General features: G+C 43.8%; 1 long non-coding RNA gene across 1 annotated transcript; it reads left to right on the top strand.

Annotated features, from left to right (window-relative positions):
* The first annotated feature begins 3,831 nt into the window (after positions 1 to 3,831).
* On the top strand, positions 3,832 to 20,731 carry LOC128328157 (uncharacterized). The gene is made up of 3 exons (XR_008309052.1): positions 3,832 to 4,049; positions 12,049 to 12,142; positions 19,195 to 20,731. It is a non-coding gene; the product is annotated as an uncharacterized LOC128328157 (long non-coding RNA).
* The last annotated feature ends 570 nt before the right edge of the window (positions 20,732 to 21,301 follow it).

Raw genomic sequence — 21,301 nt, 5'->3', positions numbered from 1 at the left:
CAGGGTCTACCCTGGTTGCATATGAATGGGAGACTAGAAGTCTGAACACTATAAGATATTCCCCTCAGGAGATGGAGCCACTCTGGGAAGAGCAGAAGGTTCCAAGTGCCCTCTCTGGCTTCTCCAAGATAGGGCTGAGAGAGATTCCTGCCTGCAACCTTGGAGAAGCCACTGCCAGTCTGTGAAGACAATACTGAGCTAGATGGACCTATGGTCTGACTCAGTATATGGCAGCTTCCTATGCTCCTAAGGAGCCATACAAAGCATTATGAAACAGCAGCTTATCTCTTCCTGATACTATTTTTTAAATGTTCATTCGCAATAACTTTCCAGTAGCTTTTGATGAGAGTGTCTTCTTCTTTATTGTCTTCATTGTTATCTATAGACCACTTTTCAACAAAAAAAAGTTACAAAAGTAGTTTGCATAGCAAAAGTGACTAAGAAAACTGATACCTGTCCCAAAGGGACTCACAATCTAAATAAAAACACAAGGGAAATATCAGCCACAGCCAATGGGAAAATGTTGTGCTGGGTTGAATAGGGACAGCTGATCTCCCTTGCTTAAATTTTTTTTTTAACCACCAATTTAAAAAGTTCCTCTTTGCTTTGTTAACCGGAATATACCTTGTAATATTTTGCAGGCTTTTCCTGGCCCTCTTTTCCTGGAGTGAAGGTGAGGCCCACCCTCAGTGTACCCAAGGTGAAATTCTAGGCATAAATTAAAGAATGCAGGGAAAACAGAACATTCTGAGCTGACTGGTGGAGACCCATGAGCAAGAAAAGAAGAACTGCACAGTTGCTTCCGTTGTTTCTCCCACTCTGTAAATCATGAAAAACCCATCGTGGCATCTCTATGCATGATTGGTACAATCAAAAGCAGCATTTCCCTCAGAAAACTCACCCCAGAGTGAAACCTTCTCATTGTTCTGTGCCAATACACCTGAGTACACTTAATCTCTTTCCTGCTCTCCTCTTTTCTCTTCAAAGGACACATATATCTTGTAATTCCCATGGAAATTTGGACAAGCATTTGTGTCTTCCCTGACCCTCCAGTCATGATCAAATTTCATATTCTGTTTCACTTCTTGTGTATGGAGCAACCCAGATGGACAGTTTTTGTGCAATAGGACCTCAGTTACATGTTGTCAAATTAGAGCATTGTACTCTGAATTTAGCACTTCTTTAGAAAATAGATAAAACCCCCAACACTTTCCCAGCATAACTCAATGAAGCAGAATATTTGCAGACTCAGTGGGCAGTTAACAGACAAACCAGGTGGGCATAGCTTATGGAACTCAGTGGTGAAGAAGAAGAAAGGAGGGCCAGACCAACATTTTTTACCTTGAAGACTACTTCCTCAAAACAGTCAAACCCCTCTGCTTCTGATAGGGAAAAGTGCCAAAACATTCACCACGCTAAGGCACAGGCTTAGGTAACAACACATACACATCAGAGATATACTGCAACATTTTGTTGCAGGTCCATTCTTAAAGCTTTTTAAAAGGGAAAGGGGGAAAAGGTGGTGCTAGAGTCTCCTATAATCCCAGAGGATAGATTTATCAGTAGCTATTAACCATATTGCTGAGTCACCTTAAGTGGCACAGTGGGGAAATGCTTGACTAACAAGCAGAAGGTTGCCAGTTTGAATCCCGGCTGGTACTATATTTGGCAGCAGTGATATAGGAAGATGCTGAAAGGCTCATCTCATACTGTGCTGGAGGAGGCAATGGTAAACCCCTCCTGGATTCTACCAAAGAAAACCACAGGGCTCTGTGGGTGCCATAAGTCGAAATCAACTTGACGGCACACTTTACTTTATTAGCCATATTAACCAAATGGAGCCTCCATATTCATAAGCAGTATACATTTGAGTAGCAGATAGTGGTAATAAAAGCTAGCTTCCTGCACCATCTCCTGATTTTATCCATCCATCCATATGGTTTCCTTTCTTCTGTGTCTCAGGCAAGATGGAGCTAAGCATCCATATGCTCTGCTTCTGAGGTATGTTGCTTGTAGCAAGCATAACATGTGTGTCCAGCTTTTGGACAAGCAAGCTGCACTTAAACCTGAAAACTGGCTGCACTAAACATATTTTTAAAAACCCTTTCAGTGCATGTACATTTCTCTCCTGTATTCATATGGCTTCTTTGGACTGTGGCCTAGACTCTGATTTTAATATTACCAAACATCATGTAGATGGAATGAATGTAGTAACTTCTATCACAGGCTGATTAAGCTACGATGGTTCTTGGGCCTTTGAAAGCTTCAGTGAAATCATTTGTTGAAAACATGCCATGTGCACTCAAAGAAGAAGTTTGCTACACAAGAGTGAACATGTTAAATGAGTCACACATATTCAAACATGCCTGTGCTTACCAGAAAATGAGATGTGAACAGAAGGTGCACCAACCCTACTCCAAGATGTTGTTAGTCATGAACTGAGAACTATTAATCACTAATTAAGGAGCAAAGAAGATTTCACATCAAAATTTGCCCATTTGTCTAGAGCCAAGGCAAGGTACAATTATTGAGGAAAGGTGAAGATTTTTCTGTTCCCTCAGGAGCTGAAGAGGACATGGGAATATTTTGAGGATTGTTTCCCAAGTCCTGCTGTTTATTTTCCCATCATGTTACTACAAAGAAATCTACTAGTTCCCACATATATTCCTAATGCTTTCCTCAGGTGAAGGTTTTGTTCCTTCTTGTAAAAGTGGCAAGGCATAGCCACTTTAACTTTGACCATGGGCATGTGGAGGCTTTCTACAAATGATGTATTACTTTGGTTCTAATTAAATGCCTGCTGAAAATCATGGCAAAATGGGGGGGGGGGACACATGTTGTGAAATGGTGAATCTGAGCCATCTAAGACACATGGGCCATTTCAGGGATACTCCTAGGCAATTCAAGACCGAGGCTTACATACTAGGCAGCACCTAACGGGAGATACATTGCTACAGAGATGACACTAGGGCCTCCTTCACACATAATGCCAAACTGGAGGCAAACTCACCTCCTGTTTGGCCCCCATGTTGTCCAAATTATTGGAACTGTGGTTCCTTGTCTAAACCGCTTTCCCCCCAAAAACCTGAGAAAGAAACCTCAGTTTGTAGTGAGTTCCACTGACCCAGCCGAGGATTCATTCCCTCCTCCATGTCATCCGAATTGGGAATTTAACCCAAACTGGAGTTAATTGAAGAAGCTCTTCCCTCCCATTGGCTGGCACAGGCTGTTTTTCCAGGGTCGGAGAAAGTCCACACAGCCAGTACCACCCCCATTGCCGGTTCACAGATTGAAGATAGTGATCATCTGGGTGTGCACAGGGAGAGGGGGATGGAAGCAAACTGTGGGTCCATTGGACCCATGGTTTTCTGTTCCATGTGAAAGCGGCCAAACATTAGGAGTAATGGAGTCTCTCCACTAGCAGTATCAATGGGCTTTGCAGTTGCATGGAACTGGCACTCACGACCCACTCTTTGATCAGCAGGGCACTGTGCAGTATGTAAGCCACAGCCTTGTTCTGCTCTCACAGCCACAACAGAAGAAAGGGGGATGAGCCTTGAAGGAGAAAGTAGAGTAGTAGTATAGTCAATAAGGATAAAAATGAGGGGCTCTTTGGGATTATGACCCAAGTTTGAGGCAAGGTGAAGGAAACGGAGTGAGAGAGAGAAAGTTGGGTGTTGTGATTAGAAGTTGACATAGGCGGAACTGGGGGGGCAGGCAGGGCACGTGCCCTAGGTGCCACTGAGGTGGGGCACCATGCCAGTCCCTGCCACCCCCACCCCATTGCCCACCTGCCCAGCCCCAGGGCCCCTCAGCCACTTGCCTCCAGCTCCGGCCTAGGATCGGCGAGGCCTAGGATTGGAGCAGCCTGCAAACTGAAGAGCTCTTCTCTCCCCGCCTCTCAGCTGATCGGCAGCTGGGTGGGGCTTCCAGAGAGGCCTCTGAGTAGGCCTCCCTGAAGCCTGAACTCAGGAGGCCCCAGCAAGCCAGGAAGGAGGCTGGCAGAGCTCCCTGCAGCAGACCAGACCACCCAGCACAGCTTTTGCAAGGTAGGCTGTGAATTCCTTTTTGTGGTTACCCCCGTATATAGGGATCTGCTTGCCATAGGGCTTTGATATGGGTGGTGGGGCAAGACTGAGAAGTCTCTGAATATTTAATTTAAAACAGTCTGAAAAATGTGCTGGCTTTAAAAACAAAAACTATCTAAGGCCTATAAGTGGCTTGTTTCATGTCAGAACATTACAAAAACTTCTGGAACAAATATTTATTTATTCATTCATTCATTTATAAATGCACTTATGTTCAAGTTGTTTTGCAACCCAGAAGGTCTGAGTGAGAACTGTGAAGCATGTGTTGTGCTTTTATTTTATTTTATTTTATTTTATTTTTCTTGTGAACTGCTCTCCAATAACTTGCAGGGACTTCAGGGTAAATCTGGCCAACATGTGAATGCAGCACCTCCATTCCAGAGGAGATGTGTGTTAAAGCGCTTTAAAAGCCTCGTGTGAAAAATCTCCTGGAATCAAACTTTACTGAATTTGTTCAGAATTCTGAGAAAACAAACATAGGCTCACCCTGCATGGTTGAAAGTCTCCTTTGCTAATCTGCAGCGAGGGGGCCATTTTAATAATTAGCGTTGCTAGTGTGATCTAGGCATTAAAAGTAGCACAAATATATAGTACTCAATGTATATCACTATATACTGTGAAGTGTGCATGTGTGTATTCAGTGAAATGTATTTCCAGGCAGCATACTTATTTTGAAATATCAGACTTAAATCCTTGGGGGCCTGGGGTGTGTGGAGGCCCTGGACTTTGAGGGGCTGGGGGCCCATTTTAAAATCTCATCTTGGCCCATTCCTACCTTGCTATGCCCCTGGCGGTCACTACACATGGGTTTCTGCACAACACCTGCACAGAAGAAACTTCCATGCAGAAAATGTGTCTCTTGTAAATTGACCCTGAATTTTCCATCCATGACTGGGATATTTGAGAGTTAGAGTCAATAATACAAGAACAGCACACTGCTTGTGACAGGAAGGGGCAAATTACAATGATTTCTTAGTCTGGCAGGGGCTGGTTTTGGCCCTGGCAGAACTTGGCTGTCTGCTCCTGTTGCAAATGCCTCTGTCTAACGTGGCAAACTAATGTATCCTCCTCCCTCTTGGTGTCAAAGTAAGCACTGGTGTGGTGAATGCACATATACCCCATCATGAGCCAACAGTCATCATAAGACAAAGGCTGGCTGGTTCACTGCCATAAGACATTCACTGGTTTGTAGACCCCCACCCCCACCACCGTCTTCTTCCCCTATTTTGCTAGTGGCTATTTGGGCAGGTGATCCTCTAGGACAAAGTCATGTTTTTTTAAAAAAGAATGAGATGAGACAGAGAAAATGACACTTGGAATCCTCGCAGAACTCCTGACTGTTCTAAGTCTTTTACAGAGATGGCTCATGTTTTGATCAACAACCATGTCTAGATGGTATAGTGTTCCTTTTAACAAGGATTTCCAGATATTGTTGACTACAAGTCCCATCATTCCTGTTTGGACAGGGGCGCAATTTCAGTGCTTGCCCTAGGCGTTATTTTCCCTAGTTACGCCTCTGAGTGCACTTGATGAGAAGAAGTAATTGACATGTCTGTTGAACAGGGAAGGAGAAGCAGCAGCATCAGGAAGGAGTTTGAGAAGGGGCATAAACTTTGATTTAAGAAAGCCTTCAGTTCAAATCTTATATCAGCAACATATCAGTTTTGGGTGTTCTGTTTTATCAACCTCAGCCCTACATCTTTGTCTGGGAGTAATCCTATCTTACAGGACTGTTGTTGGCATCACTGAGATAGTATATGCAGACTACTTTGAATGCTTTTGCTCTGCTATGTATATACTTGATAGTAGTAGTAATATGGGTGGAAACTATGCATCTAGGCTACGTGAAGATGCTGAGTTTAGGGATTTAGACTATTCCTGGCTTAGAGTATTAGACTTGTATCAGGCATGGCCTAGGTCAAAGTCCCTGGTGCAAACTATGGGGAAAATGAAACATAAAGTATGCCTACCTTTTGCCAGTATTCTGTTTCATGGTGTTGGAATTATTCTTACTCCATTAAAATTATAAAAAGTTTCCCATACATGTTTGCTTTGTGGCAGCTTTTTTATAACACACACACACTCAAACAAACAAACACCAAAAGTATATATCTTATTGCTTGCAAACTAGTGTTTCCTATGTGCTGCTAACTCGTCCGGAGGGAAGATTCAGCTCCAGCCTGAAAATCTATAAAAGTTTATATTGACATTTCTAGCAAATTAGAAGGCAGTAGTTAATTTAAAAACCACAGGCAGTATGTGACATCTGATTTATAGTAGGAGAGAGTTGAATCTGGGTCAAGGCTCTAGACCTGTCAAATTTTGTAACATCCACAGTGCTGGTGCATGTCAGGGTAAGTATAAGTGAAAAGGACCAGAATGCACTTCTTCTAAATGGGGTCAAAACTACTGCAAGAAAACATTCCTCGGTAACACACTGGAATTGCAACCCCAATTCTCCTTCAATTCAACTGGCTTCATTTTAGCAACCCAACTGGATCCAGAATTTCAGCCTTGGGGAACAGCATGGGAACTCCTGCCAGGATATGCTGTAAAGTCACATTACATGTTATTTTTAATCCTTGTACTACCTAGGACATGCAGAGGTAGAACTGAATCTCTTACCACCATGGCAACTAGTGTCAGTAATGAAATTTCAAAAAAGTGAAAATTGAAGTTAATTTCAGAGTTCCTCCCTTGAGAAACAGTAGCAAATTTTCAAAGTGAAACCAAATAAGTTTCTATAGGAACATATTTTTATAAGAACAAGTGGATTTTCTCAGGGGTGTTTATCTTTCAGCACATACACACACAGCTAAATGTGAAGTGGCTTTCAGGGTTCTTCACAAGGCAAAACATCTGCCTAGGAAGCCAAGGAAGTTTCTATAAGACAAGTGAAATTTCTTGGGGCAGGGAGTGTGATTTAAGATAATGTTGCACTAAAGCAGGCCTGCTCAACTTCGGCCCTCCTGCAGATGTTGGCCTACAATTCCCATAATCCCTGGCTATTGGCTGCTGTGGATGAGAATTATGGGAGTTGTAGTCCAAAAACAGCTGGGGGGCCTAAGTTGAGCAGGCCTGCACTAAAGAGATTGTGAAATGTTGTTAAAATGGTTATTATAATAAAGAGGCTAAATGATAGACATATGTTGGAAACATATCATATGTTTCCAACATATGTCTTTTTTAAAGCCAAATTCTGGGTTACGGCCCATTTGACCCACGAGTATACCCCTTAGGTTCTGGCAACAAAGAATTTGTGCTTTGGAATGCGCTCCCTAGTGAAATAAGAGCCTCCCCTTCTTTGAGAATTTTTTAAAAGTCTTTAAAGACACACCTGTTCACCCAGGCTTTTAACTGATACAGTTTTGATTGTTTTTAATATTATTTTAGAATATTGTTTTAAAATTTGTAAATTGTCATATTTTATATTTCTTGTTTTTGTTTTTAACTAATGTTTTAATGTTTTTGTTTTGTTGTAAACCACCCAGAGATGTAAGTTTTGGGCGGTATAAAAATATGTTAAATAAATAAATAAATATAATAATAAATAAATACACAGGAAAAATGATTACGATAACTTAGAATGGCCAATCCTTATCATATAAATCAACATCAAGAAAAATGACTAGAGAAAAGGGGCTTCTGATTGGCCTTTAAGGACTGTCAGCAGCATATTTTTCATGTGAGCAAATACTGTAGCACTTGAGAATATAATATATGTAGAGGTATACCTATTATCTTCAGAAAGAAAGACCCCTTTAGCAGCTAAGTGACAATAATGTGCTACTTTAATAAAGGAAACATACAACAGGCATTAATAGTCACTTTGAATTATTCTGTTCTAGAAAGTCAATGTTTAAATTATTTTTTTAAATAAGCCACTTAAATAATCACATTAATGTTGGACCATGTATGTGGAAGAAAAATTAAAAGATTGAAAGTCTGTGCTGTACTTATAGCACACGAATCCAAGTTGGCTTGAAAATAGGAAAATTGAAGAAGTTTGGAACAAGAACAGCTTCTTAGCAGACACCGGGACGTCTGAATTCTTGGGGAAAGCCCAGCTGAAAGAAAATACAGAAATGTTATTTCAGTTTGCACAGTGTTTAGGTGTAAAGGGCTTTCTTTCTTTCTTTCTTTCTTTCCCTATTCTAACCACAGTCATGCAATGATGCTTTGGGGCAATATATAGCATGCCTGTGACCTCAGCTGAACTGGCAATAAGCATGGGTTACAAACTTACATTAGCTGTATTATAAGTGAACTTATCTTGCAAAAGCAAGAATCAATACTCCACTGAACACTGAGTGACTGGCAACACTTAAATCTAATGAGCAGAGAACAGCTCATAACCTCTTGTGAAGGTTTGTCTGTAAGAAAGAGAACCTCATGTGAAGCTGGAGCTTCTCTCATGGTCTTCACTATGGCGCTTTCCATGGCTAAAGAGATAAATTCATTTTGAACTGAACAGTGGCATAGCTGTCTAGACTCTAGAGGCTTTGGTCCTTAGGGAAGAAACATAAGCATAGGCTGAGACTCCATTACTGGGTCAGTAAATCACTTGAACAGCAGCATCTGTGGCCATATTAAGAAATTGAGGCTATTCTCATGAGCAACCAAGCCTAGGCTGAGAACCGCTTGGATCCACGTGGATCCCTGCAGAGCTGAGGCATTAAACCCAGTACTGAAGCCCAGCTCTTAGCCAAGGTTAAAGGTGAACACGTGCCCTTAACGTGGCTCCTGGGATTGTGCATCAGTGTGAGCTGCTTGCAGCTCACACTGACACAGAGGTAGGTGCCTAGAGTGCCAGCCCCTTATGGGAATCCCCCAGTGCACTGCTCTTGGTGTGCTGTGCACTTTGGGATTCTTGAGAGCTGGGACAACAAGTCCTGGCCTCTGTTAACCTGCACTGCTAGGAGCAGTGTGGATAGTGAGGGTATGCAGCTAGCATGCCAGAGGGGCTTGGAGCAGACATCTGGGGAAAGGTATGTTGAACCCTGCCTCCCCCTTGGCTGCACATGCACTCGGTCGTGTGAATAGCCCCATTGTTCCAAAACCCTGTACACAAATACAGCTGTCCCAAAGCATGCTGGATGTCCCGCCCCAGAACATCACTCACCACTCCCACCCACACTCTTCACAGTTAGGGTAACATTTGTCGGAATATGTATATGGTGGAAATGCCCACCATCATAGTTATGGCATTTGCCTCTTTAGACAAATGCCACCCAACAGTGAAATTGCAGTTGGGATGAGTTCTGAGCCAGGATGGGACTTCCGGTGTGATTTGGGACAGCTATTCTCATGTACAGCTTTCTTGAAATGACATCTGAACAGGGCTTTTGGCCACTGTGCGAAACAGGATGCTGGACTAGATGGGCCTTGGGCCTGATCCGGCTGGGCTGTTCTTATGTTCAGATTTCATTCAGCTTATTCACCCCCATCTAGCCCATCACTGATTTTAAGCAATGGTTCAGGACCCCACAGATTCCCTAGTCTGATGGTCAGAAGAGGAGGTTGTGTGGTATCCGTATATTGATGATAGCCAGACCCAGATCTCCTTGTGTCCTCTCTCAATGGTTTCATATAGATGTTAAACAGCTAGGGGGCCAGGACTGAACCCTGTGGAACACCATAATTCAATGACTGAAGCACTGAGCAGGAGTCTCTAGCACCACCTTCTATCCTGAAAGATCTGAGCCAACATAAAATAGAGAACATATTAACTCCTCCTCAGAGATTTGCTTGGTCAGTGGTACGCATTCCCTTTAAATACATTGTTGTTATTCTGGTTGTTGTTACAAATATTGATTACTCCTCTTTTAAAAAAGAGTTCAGGAACTGGTGTACATTGGAAAAGAAATGTGATGGTTCCCTGTAAAAATTAGTAAGGATAGTTGGATAGGGACAGTTGCTCTCCCCATGCTAGATATAAAAGGACAAGTGTGGGCCCTCAACAAAATGTTGCAGTATATCGGTGGTGTGCATGTGTTACTTGCACCTACTGCTAAGCATGATGAAAAAACAGAAGTTAGCAAGAAAGACACGAGTCCCTGCTCTAACTTAGATCTTACTTCATAGGCAAGTTTTATTTTTATTTTGTGGGGCAGGGACACTGGTCATCTGTCCCAGTTCCTTTTTATTCAGCCATAAAGCTCCAAGAGTTAATATTAAGAAACAGGGTTCTTCAGTTTTATGCTGTACAATTGGCTAAGACATTAGGAACATAGGAACATAGGAAACTGCCATATACTGAGTCAGACCATTGGTCTATCTAGCTCAGTATTGTCTTCACAGACTGGCAGCAACTTCTCCAAGGTTGCAGGCAGGAATCTCTCTCAGCCCTATCTTGGAGAAGCCAGGGAGGGAACTTGAAACCTTCTGCTCTTCCCAGAGTGGCTTCATCTCCTGAGGGGAATATCTTGCAGTGCTCACACATCAAGTCTCCCATTCAGATGCAACCAGGGCAGACCCTGCTTAGCTATGGGGACAAGTCATGCTGGCTACCACAAGACCAGCTCTCCTCTCCTGACATTATGTCGGTAAAGTGGTTATCTGAATATCCAGAGTTCCCATAAAGCTGGAGAGTTGTGAGAAAGTTCCCTCAGAACTTGCCAAGCACAGCCTGGAAGGGCAATGTTGCAGAACACCAAGAAATTAACTCTGGCCAGTTTCAGACATAACATGAAACTGGAGGTCCCTTCATCTCCAATTTCGCTAGACAAATGTCCAAATGCAGAAAATTGCAGTTGAAGCGGGGTGGGATGGATCCGTGGTTTCCCTCCCTAAACTCTGTTTGTCACCTTCAGTTGACAAATGGATTATCTCAAAGTTTCCTCATCCCAAACTCTGGTCTGGCAGTGCTAGTGTTACATCCGTCCGCTTTTAGCCTTCTCTTCAACCAGAGCTGGGGGAGGAAGCTCCTTCCTTACTTTGGCTGCTATTGGCTGTTGAAAGAAGGAAGCCCGCACAGCCAGCTTCCCTGCCTCTCTGCAGTCTCAGTGATTGCAGAAAGGCCATTGTTAACAAAACCCCAAAACATGGCTTTCTGGTAACACCGCTCTCTCCAACATCCAAACATGGATGGGAGAGCAAGGGGAGGTGAGGTGTGGAACCGCGGGACCCTCAGTTCCATGTTAAGTCTGAATGCAGCCAATCCTTCCCCTTCAGAAATAGAACAGGAATACATGACTGCTGTGGGGGCCACAGAATTTCAGCATTTTATTCTGTGGAGGCTATTAGACAGCTTTTCCCCTTTTGCTGAAGCATCCCTCCCTGCCTCCTCTACTCCCTTAGCTCTGCTCACCTGCTTGTCTTAACTGTCTGAACTCACAAAAATTATGTCCCATTGAGTGCTGGACTAGGACCGGGGAGACCCGAGTTCAAATCCCCATTCAGCCATGATACTTGCTGGGTGACTCTGGGCCAGTCACTTTTCTCTCAGCCTAACCTACTTCACAGGGTTGTTGTGAGGAGAAACTTAAGAATGTAGTACACCTCTCTGGGCTCCTTGGAGGAAGAGCGGGATATAAAATGCAAACAAACAAACATGGGAGCAATTTGAGGTTTGTTTGTTTGCTGCCTTGTGTTTTCCCCCCTTCTGATTTTTGTGAAACAAACGTGCAGTGTTTGATTCTCTTGGTACCACTCACTTGCCCATAGGTGTTCTGGTTCTCCATCCATAAGGACCATAACTTTTTCAGCTTTTTCAGAAATAATATATAGATCACCATGTTCTGAGTAGGAAGCTCAGAGGCATGTAATTGGGGGAGCAGAATTGCCATGACAGTCTCCACCTCCCCCATTGATGTATTTTCATTTCACAATGGAAACAAACATACAAGAATACAAACATAAATGTATAGGTACCATTCTAGATGACTGGAATGCTGACCACTTATTGGCAGAATCTTGTTTGACATTTTAACCTGAAGAAGAATATTGTTTAACATTCTAGAACCTGAAGAAGAACTTATGATTGGGGGAAGATAACATTCAATTTATAATAGAGCCAAATCTGATGAGCTGGACAAATTCGTATTCCAAACCAGGTAATTAACAACTTCAGTAACATCCTAAGTTAAATGCACATTTGCATTGTACCAAACTTTCTGGGAAATTGCCTAGGTGTGATTATGCAATGAGTTACCAAGAAGCAGGGGGAAAGCTGAGATCCAAGCGGAAAAATAAATTCACAGATATAAAGGCCTCACCACAGAATAGGGTAGAATGGGTAAAGAGAGGGAACAATAAAAACAGATAGCTTGAGGCTCCGCCAGCACATTAGCCTGCTCACAGAATTAACATGAGATTTTGTTGCACTGATAATTCAGAACCAAATAATTTTAGCCTTGTTCAACAGGTGTCGTTTTTTAACTTAAGCACTATAAGTCCAAGGTTTCACAGATTTCCTGCTGAATAACTTGCAGGTGCCACTACTGAACTGAGCATTAAATTCACATGAAATGGAGATGAATGTGGAGAAAGACAGCAGTGCAGGCAGGTCTTACATAATTTAGTTGTAGAATGCAGTCTTACCTGCTGTTCGTAAAATCTCAGAAGTTGTAAACTGGGACTTATTTTAAACTCAGGATGAAAGCCATCCATGTCACTTAAGTTGCTGTTAGACTAAAATAGAACAGAAATAGTGACAATGGGAATTGTACAGTGGGGTAAGTGTGGTTTTTACAATGGTGAGTCCTTGTATTTACTTTTTTTTTTTTTAAGGGCATTGAAACAGAAATGCTTTAAAGGTAAAATAAAAATGCAGCCAAAATATAAGGCAAACAATAAAATGTAAAAGACTGTAAAAAGGTGCTGGGAATACTTCTACACCACAAGTTGTTCCTTTTCACTTTCTAAGAAGTTTTTCTTGTGTTTTTTGGTGCATTGTATAGTAATGTATTCCAGATGGTGCCAAAATCTTCTCAAACTTTTTATCATGCAGAGACTTGATAATTCCTCATATATCACAGTTTGTCACCTATTTAAAACTCTTTTTGTGGACTTCTTTTGACTGTCATCAGTTTTTAGATGTTCAGATGGTTTTCCTTTTCTCCTGCTCTTTTGAAAAGAAAATTATGTCTTTTGGAGTAGGATATTGAGTGTGAAGACAACTCTTGTATCCTATTGTCTTTTTCAACAGCAATGCTTTATGGCCGAGTGCCTCATCTCACTCCAGCACTGGTAAATTCAAGCAATTTTACTACGGTTCACCAGTTATATATAGATAGCTGCATCATCAGTTAATGCACACAAGAGTTAGAGCTAGGTCCAAAGAAAAAGTGAATGAGACAAATAGCGAGAAGTACGTTTTTTGTTGATTATACAAGCTTTGCTTGGATCCTTCAAGAGAACTTTTTAAAGTTTCTTCCTGGTTAAGCCTAGATCTTCCTCAAGATGTCCTGCTGTTCTCATATAAAAGAAGAACTGTCGAACCAATAATAAACAAACAAACAAACAAGCTTTGTTAGCCACCCCATAACAAATTGTTCTCTGGGTGGCTCATAACACAACATTAAAACATCCAATAAAAACACACAACACATTGAGGTGATTCTCACAGAGAGAACTGGGCTAAGGGAGCCCAGCCCAGTCCCCGTCCCCCCCCCCCCCCAGTTGTAAGAACCACCAAGCTTGCGGGCGGGCCTGGTGGTTCAACGGTGGCTAGCCCACCGAAGAACCTCTCCCCTAAAACAAGAGCGCTCCGCTAACTGCACAGCTCTACGCCACGGCAATACACAAGTAGACCCCCAGCCAGGAGGCTACAACAAGCCTCCTGGCCTCAGGGGTCTCCTCAGGATGCCCTGCATGCTCACATGGGGCACCCTGGGATTTCCACTGGCCAGGTGGCCCCCGATCACCGCTGCCCCTACTGGCTCCATGACAGAGCTGGTAGTCCTGTGGACGACTAATCCAACCACCTAGGGATGACTCCCTGCTCATCAGCAGGGAGACCAAATAAGCCCGCTCTCCCCACAGAGCCCGGTAAGGCTCTACACATCGATTGTGGGTAGAGCCTCATTAAATCATAAGAGACCAAAAGGGGGGAAAGAAAATACAAAATACAATACAAAGCAATTTTAAAAATCTTTAAAAATCAGTTAAAAATCAAAATTTAAAAGAGTGATCAAAAAGGGTTTTACCTAGCATCTAAAAGAACAAAGTGATTAAGCCAGGTGAACCTCACTAGGGAGGCTATTCCATAAACAGGGTGCAACCACCAAAAAGGCCCTCGTAGCCACTCACCTCATCTTGTTTGGCAGCCTAGATAGATACCAAGAGCATAGCATTTGTCTGCCTTGCCATGTGGCCTGAGTAGACTCTATTTCCAAAATATAGATTTTACAAAATATTTATCAACAGGCATCAAAGGGGAGTTTATACACAAGATATCAACCTGGATTCAGGTTTGGGGAAGCTCTTGGCAAGATGCCCTTACTTTCCCACTAGGTGCTATTAGAGCCTGTGGCAGAGTTAGATCTTCTTCTTCTCCTATCTCCCACAGAGAATAAAAGGATAGGTGATGGCAACTGTTGCTGTTGCTGATCTTGTGGTAGCAAAAACAACAACAAAATACCCGTGGACAAGGAAAATCATTTGTTTTGTATGTACTTCTCACATTTCCACACCTGAAGACTTGTTGGACCTCATTTGGGTATCTGCACATATTGTTTTTGTATTCTTCAATTGCATGCTGCAATTTCATATGGTATTATGTTAATGTATGTTTATATATGTGTTACAGATATGCTTGCTTGTTGCTATGTGTGCTGATAGTTGGTTATTTATTTATTCAATACATATATTTAATTCCAGTTTACATTTATCATTTTCCTTGTCCACGGGTATTTTGTTGTTGTTTTTGCTTCCTTATTCCGTGGATCCCAGTTCGTTTTCTTGATCTTGGGGTAGCAAGCATGACTTGTCCCCTTAGCTAAGCAGAGTCCGCCCTGGGTTGCATATGAATGGAGACTTGATGCATGAGCACTGCAAGATATTCCCCTCAGGGGATGGAGCCGCTCTGGGAAGAGCATCAGAAGGTTTCAGGTTCCCTCCCTGGCTTCTCCAAGATAGGGCTGACAGAGATTCCTGCTTGCAACCTTGGATAAGCCCCTGCCAGTCTGGCTAGATAATACTGAGCTCAATAGACCAATGGTCTGACTCAGTATATGGCAGCTTCCTATGTTCCTATGCTCCTTGCCACTTCTGATCACACACTCACCTGCCTGAGATGCAAGCTGCAACAGCTATCACTACATATTATCCAAATGATCTGGGCAGGTGGGGAGAAGAAACCACCACCCCCGGTTGTAGCATGACCCTCAGGAGGAGAGCCACATGTTGCAGCATGGTGCTCAGGGAGTGGGGTAGGCTGGTATTTGAGATACCAGTGACCCAAATTTAATTCAGGAAGAAAGTATGCACCAAATATCAAAAATATTAGAAACACTGATGGAACATGGCCAACACATATACAAGCATTCTGCCCCTCAAATTTCCTTTTCCGGATTTCATTTCTGCATTCCTGTTCATTCCAAAGGAAAGCTTACATATGGACCCTTACATTCTGCTTAACAAATGAGATCACTAATTGGTTGTACATACCTTTCCATTCAATCATCAGAACAGGGAAAGTCTACTATTTAAAAAGTTGGCAAATAATGGGATTACAGTTGCATCAAGAATGTAGCCCAACTGCTACCTTTGACATTGCAGGCATTCTGGTTCAAACCTTACAAAAGAAAGTGTACTTTGGGTTTAGCGATTCTGAAAGAAGATTCGATTGAAAAACAGACATTTTGACCTAGCTGTTGGCTTTAGTTATTGGCATAAAGTATTTTGTGGGTATATTCAAACAATGCCTAAACAAGGCAGTGCCTAGTGCAAACAGTGTATCTCAAGCATTTTCATTGTAACCCAAATGAGCAGTTTCAGGGACAATAAAAACAGCTGAGGCATTTACACCAAGACTAGAAAAGTAATCTGCCAAGACAGGTTTACAAACCAAATTCCAGCCAGCTGAGTTGCCTTTTGATCATGCCCACAAACTTGTGGATAGTTAGGAGAAGCATATGTCTTTTTATGACACAGGCTGGGCCACAAAGACAGCTGGTTCAAACTCCAGGCCATTGATATTTCAATGTGCCACAAACCACGGGCATGCAGCAGTGAGAGCCAGCTCTGTCATAGGAAGCTGCGTTATACCAAGTCAAACCATTGGTCCATCTAGCTCAGTACTTTCTACACTGATTGGCAGTAGCTCTCCAAAGTTTCAGGGAGGAGTCTCTCTCCTAGCCCTGCCTGGAAATGCCAGGGAGTGAACCTGGGGTCTTCTGCATGCAAACATGTAGATGCTTTTCTACTGATCCCCTAAGTGGAATATCTCACAGCACCCACATGTAGTCACCTATCCAAATGCAAATCAAGTCAGACCCTGCTTAGCAACTGGGACAATTCATATTCACTTCCACAAGACCAGCCCTCCTCCTCCACCACCACTACTGCCATATCAGGTTTCCTATCACTATAGTCACAATAGAAACCAGGAGGCATCCACATGCTCAATATGCATAAGCTAAAAACATCAAACACCCATAAGATCTATTAAGCAAGTTTGCATCCTAACATAACAGTTTCCAGACTCAGGCACATGGTGAAATCCATGGAAGAGCTAGGGGTTCTGCTTCACCATTACATTGGTGTATTATGAAATAAGGCAGTTCCTGTCTGTCCAAAATCTACTATCTACTATCTATCTATAGCTGAATCTGAGGCTGCTGCTACTACTACTACTACTACTACTACTACTACTACAGATATTTATATACCACTCTACAACCAAAGTTCTCCAAGCGGTTTACACAGAAAAAAACAAACACATAAATAAGATGGTCCCCTGACCCCAAAGGTCTCACAATCTAAAAAGAAACATAAGGTAAACACTAGCAACAGCCACTGGAGGGATGCTGTGCTGGGGTTGAATAGGGCCAGTTGCTCTCCATGTGCTAAATATAAGAGAATCACCACTTTAACAGGTGTCTCTTTGCTCAGTTAGCAGGGGCATCACTGACATATCTTTAGGTTCCCTGGTGCCATAAATGTAACAGAGGCCTCCATGAAAGTGGAGTGGGACTGGTTCAGCTCTGGGATATTCCCAGATGTCTGTTTCACTTCTGCAGAGATTGATCACGGAATCCATTTGGAATTGCACAACCTAGTCTGGTGTTTTGGCTGGCTGGAATTGCTTTAATCCGAGGCTTGCCAAAACTTTAGACTGAGCTGGTTGATTGGCAGTGGGGCAGGAACTACAAAAAGTGAGATTTACTTCAGCATTGTAAATCCTCCTCAGGGAGGAGCCAAGATGGTGATGTGACAGCATTGTGAATCAAAGTGTTCCACCCCAACATCTTGCTGGTATTCAAGTGTTTTTCTTGGAGTTGACAGGACTTGGAAATAATGCTCCTTTCATGAGGGGCCCACAGCAGCACTCTGAAATTCGAGAAAGGGTGAAGGGCTTACCTAATGTGGTAGCAGCAGTTGTCTTGCTTGCTTAAATTCAGGAAAGGATGTACAATGAAGAATCGCCACATTCCTCCCAGTCAGTGCAATTTTCCTTAGTGCTATTAATTATCCCAGCTCTGAGCAGCAGCCAAGTCTGACTATGAAGTGGGGAGAGCAGTCAAGCCAAAGGCACTACCAGGAGCCTGAACCAGCTGGGAACAAAGATTCTAGAACTGGAGATCCCAGAATCAGTACTAGGGATGTGCCAAATTGTGATTCAGATGCCGAATCAAAGGGCGCATCTCTTTAAAACCGAGGACTTACACAGCCCCTTTATTGAGGAGGAGAGCAGGTCCATTTGCTGCCAATGGCACTCACGGCACTCCCCCCCCCCCCGCTATGTCTGCATACCAGCGGGGCATCTCTCAGCTGTCTCTGTGTGACCATGCAAATGGCCACTGTGTATGCATGGAGGCCATGCGCATGCTGGCGCCATACAGGGGCAGCTGGGATTTGCCCTGCCAGTGCATGGGAATAGCTGGGGAGAATGCACGGATGACGGTAATGACAGCAAGCGGAGGAGGAGCAGTTATAGACCTGCTCTCCTCCACTTTAAAGGGTTGGTGTAAGCCCTTGGTTTTAAAGGGATGTGCCACATGATTTGGCAGCCAAATCGCAATCCAGCACATCCCTAGCGGAGAATGTGTGATATTATTTGCACAGAGATATAGGGTGTTCCAAGTATTTTTTGCTTTTCATTATGGCCTTACTTTTTTTTTTCTTCAGTGAGGATATGGGGTGGGAGGGAGAAGAAGGTGGAGGGTAGATGCCCAGCTTCACTTCTATCCCAGTGCCCACTTTAACTTTGCTATGACCCTTCTTGGAGGCAACCCAATTGCCTTGTGTTTTATAGCTGTTTCCCTTATACATACATGGACTCTTATGTAGATTAACTAAAGGTTCATTCAGCAACAACTCAATTTTATCTTTCCCCTTTTCCTCTCCTTTCCATCCCCACTCCACCCGCCTCACCCACCCCCACTCTCAGGCCTGTTCAGCTTAAGCCCCCAAGCTGTTTTTGGACTACAGCTCCCATCATCCCCAGCCACAATGGCCGAATAGCCAGGGATTATGGGAGTTGTAGGCCAACATCTGCAGGAGGGCCAAAGTTGAGCAGCCCTGCTCTACAGGATCCCCACTGGGACAAACTTCTCAAGGCACAACATAAAATATTACTAGACAGAATTCCACACCTTGCCTTGCCTTACCTCACAGGCTTCTGATTTCAGGACAGGGCATTTCCCAGAATGCACCAGAAAAGCTGTCTGGGAGGCTAGTGGTACGTTTTCTGCTGCTGCTGTTGCCCACAGAGCCAGATAATTTCCCAGCTTTAAAGCATCAGGTAGAATGCCCTCAGAGTATGCCTTGGGCCTTCAACTTTCTTGGAAGCCCAGATTTTTATTTATTTATCATTTTTCCAAAGCTACCTTTTCTACTAGAAACACTGCATTGTAAATATTGTGTTGTGCCTCAAATGGCCAAAAGACCAAAGAGAAGGGAATTGCTGATATCTGTGTTTTGCTGTTAATTTCTGTTGCAGGGAGACTGTAGACTGAAAAAGATAAAAGCTGCTATCAAAGGCTCAGCCACACACGAATGATCAATAATGCAAGAAGCATGCAATGGAAACTTTAAGTTGGCTTCTGTTCCAATCAGAGTAAACACTATCCAGATGATAGTAAATGGACAAACGACAACATCAGCAACCAAAACACTAGGTTAGGAAATGAGAGACAGAATAAGACATGATGGTTGGGTACACACTGTACTGAAATAGTGTGGCATGGGCATCTTGCATAGAGCATCTTGCATACTGAAATACATGGTTTCCAACTTCACTACATCTTCCATTAATTCTAAGGGTGTTGCCTGTGCTAGAGCAGGACACTAGAGTGGATGCAGTACTGGATGTAGAGTGGAGAGACTTAGGTTCAAATCCCCACTAGTTCCCCACCTTGAGCAAATCATACAGCCCTTTTCAGATCTTTCCCAATGCAATCGGTGAATACAATCAGTGAATGAGGGGGAGCTAGATAATGCCCATTAGCAACACTCCTGATATCGAAGGGTACGTTGGCCATGTGTCCAGGCCACATTGTGCATTTGGTGTTTCTCATCAAGAGGCCAAGCTACAAACAGAGACAGCTCCTCCTTGCAAATTGGAGCTCAGGATCTGCTGGGTTCTGCAGCAGAAATTTGGGTGGAGTCCTTGGAATTGTGGATAAAATTTGCAGCTGGCTGCCTTGTCCTTCAAAATGTCTTGAAAGGGTTTTATATCATGTGAGCTGCATTTCCCAAGCAGCCTTGCCAGAAGACACTAGCTGGTGTGTTGTGCTGATTCACCCCATAATGCTCTAGGACAGGGTTTCTTAACCTTGGGCCCCCAGATGTTGTTGGACCACAACTCCCATTATCCTCAGCCACAAAGGCCATGTCTGGGGATGATGGGAGTTGTCGTCAAACAACATCTGGGGGCCCAAGGTTAAGAAACCCTGCTCTAGGAAGACACATCCCTCTTGATGCATAAAGCAGTGAGATAGCTCCAAAAGTGGAGAGTTTAAACTACCCACTTTTAGAGTGAACTCGTTTGCTTAGGACTATTTGTGCCTAGCAGCACATGCTGCTCAACTAGAGGACGAAGGAAGCAAAAACAAACAAATTCATGTGTGGTTTGGGTGCCTTGGGGTGGGGGGAAATATGTCTGTGTTGGGGAGGCAGTGTACCCTCCCTGGCTTTTTTCAATGTAAGTGTGCCTCAGGATGAATAGGGTTGGGAAACACTAGGTCCCTCTTTTGAAGTTCTTCCCCCCACACATAGCAAAATGTGTACTGACTAGTCATGGCCTTCACCACTGATGTGCCTGCTGGCAGTGGCACACCTAGTAAATTTCTTAGCTGGGACCTAGAGGGCTATGGAGGACCCCCTCAAGTAAGGCTCCCCTCCATGAGCCCCCCCCCGCAAGGCCCCATGAAAAAGGTCTAATAGCTTTTTAGCCTGTTCACCTGCCCATCTCCTCTGTTCTGCATGGTGGAAAGGATAGCTGAGCAGGCCTGCCTGTGGCCACTGGGCGACTCATGCATGCACAATGCAATGGCCTGAGCATCACAAGTGCGTGATGTCACATATTTGTGATGCTCGCACTGTTGCACTTTGCAGGTACGAGAGGCCCAGTGGCCACAGGCAGGCCCACTTGGCTCTCAGCCTGCCCGCTTCACTGTGCAGTATAGGAGATCGGCGGGTGAATGCGGCGGGCAAGCCTGGCGAGACTGGCAAGTACGGCGGGCAAGAACAGCAGGCGGAGGCCCCCCAGGAACAATTTGGAGACCCCCGGAGGCCTCCCCCAGTGCTGAGGACCAGACTTCATCCCTGAAGTCCAGTCCTAAGAGCACCGCTGCCTGCTGGCCATGCCCAGCATGCTTCCAACATTGGCCTCAAGAAGATAGCCCTGAATATGAGGGAGGTTTCCTCAGTGTGATTTGGAACCAGTGGTGGAGCCAGGGAATGGAGGCTTAGTTTCTGCCCGAACCCAGTGTTCCTGCCATGTGCATGCTGTGCACACCGGTGGCATCCCGGTGCATGATGTCATGCACATATGGGTTTGGCCTGATCCCCAGAGGGCTTGCATGAGCCCTCCGAAGTGCATTCCT

The sequence above is a fragment of the Hemicordylus capensis genome, chromosome 5 (genome assembly GCF_027244095.1).
Source record: "Hemicordylus capensis ecotype Gifberg chromosome 5, rHemCap1.1.pri, whole genome shotgun sequence".
NCBI lineage: Eukaryota > Metazoa > Chordata > Lepidosauria > Squamata > Cordylidae > Hemicordylus > Hemicordylus capensis.
The sequence above is the reverse complement of the archived record's forward strand: the minus strand, read 5'-3'. Positions and strand labels throughout refer to the sequence as shown.